Here is a 2,649-nt window from a genome sequence, read left to right as displayed (position 1 = left end):
CCAGCGGGTGAGCCAAGCACCCACTTATTGTAAAAGGCGTATGGTTAAGATCGGCCGAGCCTGCATCCTGGCCCGGTGCTGACGGGCAGAGGCACCTTTGCCAGTGGGGAATCACAGGGCAAGCACTCGGGCCTCTCTGGCCTGGGGCCTGGTGGCCACTCGCCCAGCCCTCATGCCCAGACCTGAGGCTGAGGGAGAAGCGTCCTGCGAGTGGGAGGCCCAGCAGAGCGCCAACCGTTCAGGGACTGTCGGCCCATCTGCATGCCCCTCTCCGTCCTTGCGCTGGGCAGGTGCCGGGGGCCCCCAGAACCAGATGGGGGGCCCAGGGGCCAGGTGCCTGTCTGTCCGCCCATCCTGTGTGGCCACATTCCTGGTGGGCAGGCCTGGCGCTGCCCGCTCCCCAAGCCGCCACCCCCGCCTTCACCACCGCTGGGCTCTCTGCCCCTCCTTGCTCACACGTGTCTGAGGGCGCCTGCCCCCCACGGCCCCGGGCTGCCGCGAGGAGGTGTGGGAGCACCGCGTGCAGTGCAGGGAGACGCAGCCTCCCAGGTCCCTTGCCTGCAGGGGTGTACTGGGTTGAATGGTGGCCCCCTGAAAAGACAGAACCAACTCCGAACCCCCAGGACCTGTGAAGGGGTCCTTATTTGGAGAAAGGGTCTTTGCTCATGTAATTAAGTGAAAGATTTTGGGATGAGGTCATCCTGGATTTAGTGGGTCGTAAATCCAACGAGCAGTGGAAAGAAGAGGCGGACACAGAAACACAGAGGGAAGGTGGCCGTGTGACAGCAGAGCCAGAGACTGGACGATGCGGTCACAAGCCCGGAATGCCAAGGACTGTGAGGTCCACCAGAGACACCTGGGGCAGGCCCCCTCTGAGCCTCCAGAGGACCTCGATCTCAGACTTTTGGCCTCCAGAACTGGGAGGCAATAAATCCCCGGGGGTTTTTTGTTTTGCTTTTTTTGTGAAGTGGGAGGTAATCAGGTTTACTTATTTATTTTTAGACGAGGTACTGGGAATTGAACCCAGGACCTCGTGCATGCTAAGCACACGCTCTACCACTGAGCTGCACCCTCCCCCAACAATATCTGTTGTTTTAAACCAAGTTTGTGGTCATTTTTTACAGCAGCCCTAGGACACAAATGTGGGGGAAGGGGGGTCTGAAAAGGCTCATCTCCCAGAGCCCAGGTGTGCAGGGATGGGGGCAAGTGCCCGAGAGAGTCCCGGCAGGGTGAGCTCGGGGGAGCCACCCCCCGGCACCTTCCAGGGACATGAGGGGCTGCTCCACAGGCCCCTGGCCCCCGACGCGAGCTTTCAGCTCGTGGGCCCAGGTGAGCTGCGGGGCCGCCTGTGGTCAGCCGTCCAGTGCTCTGAGCTGGAAGGCGGGCTCCCGGGGTCCAGCCGCATCCTCCCAGAGCTGACTGTGAGCCCCTCAGCAAATCCTGCCCGCCTCAGGGTCCCCAACCTCTCAGGGCAATGAGGACTCGGGGAATTTGTCCCCTGGGGGCCCTGGGCTCTCGGGGAAGCAGCAGTTCAGCCCGGGAGGTGCTGAAAGCTGAGAGGACCGAGTCTCAGCCGGGCCCTGAAGTGCCACGCTCAGGCCCTTGGGGCAGATGCAAGAGGCCCCAGGCGCCGCTCACCCGGGGCACAAGGCAGCGGGGGTGACAGCAGGGGTCAGGGAAGGCTCCTGGAGGAAGAGATGGCAGAGGATTTGGCTGGACTCCGGGGGAAGCTGACTCAGCCTCTAGAAGCCCCACTTCTCCAAGCAGCGCCTTCCTGATGGGGCCAACCTTCCTTCCAAAGCTGTTGCCACCAGCCGGACAGGAAGCATGTGGCCTGGGCCACACCCCAGCCCCAGCCCGGCCCCCGCCCAGCACTCTGGCCTGGCCTCGGCCTCCCACCTTGGCCTGGCCACCTCTCTGGGGAACAAGGCTGAGGCCAGCCCGACCCGCCTCCCCCTTCCCAAGTCCGCAGCTGTGCCAGAGGAAGGAGCTGGGAAAGGCTGCGGGGGCCAGCTCTGGGCGTGTGGACGCGTGGACACACGTGTCCTCTGTGCAGGGCCACACGCTGGCTGGCGGGCACTTCTGTGCCCCCCGCCCCAGCCAGTGCACATACAGGCTCATCTGCACGTGTGAAGACCTGCACACGCAGACGCACGGACACAGGTGTGTCTGGGGCGCCCAGAGCAGCACAACTGGGCCTCTGTCTGCCAAACTGCACCCAGCCCTGTGACTCAGGCCTTCAGGGCCACTGCTGGGGGGGGGGGCATGCTGGGGGCGGGCAACTGGGGTATCTCACTCGCGAAAGCCCTACTCCTTCCTACCCTTGATTCTTCAGGGAGAGGACACACAGCCTTGCAGTTAGGGCCTGCAGTTGTCGGCCTCTGGCTCCCTGCTTCCTCAACTCCACCAGCAGGACTGACCTGTGACTCTGTCAGCCAAGGATGAGCCAAGCACTCTGAGCAGGGGGCTGGGGGAGGACATTACCCAGAGAGTCAGAAGAGGCTGAAGAAAGACATTACCCAGCTAGGGAGGGGCAGTGCACACATGTGTACAGGTCGTGCACTGACCAAAGATAAACGCCTGAAGTCCAGCCCACGCTCTGCTCACCAGGCTGCAGAGAAGGAGAGCCTTTTCCCCAGCAGTAGCCCT

This window comes from Camelus dromedarius, chromosome 24 (assembly GCF_036321535.1).
Source record: "Camelus dromedarius isolate mCamDro1 chromosome 24, mCamDro1.pat, whole genome shotgun sequence".
Taxonomy (NCBI): Eukaryota; Metazoa; Chordata; class Mammalia; order Artiodactyla; family Camelidae; genus Camelus; species Camelus dromedarius.
This window is presented reverse-complemented; position numbering follows the sequence as displayed.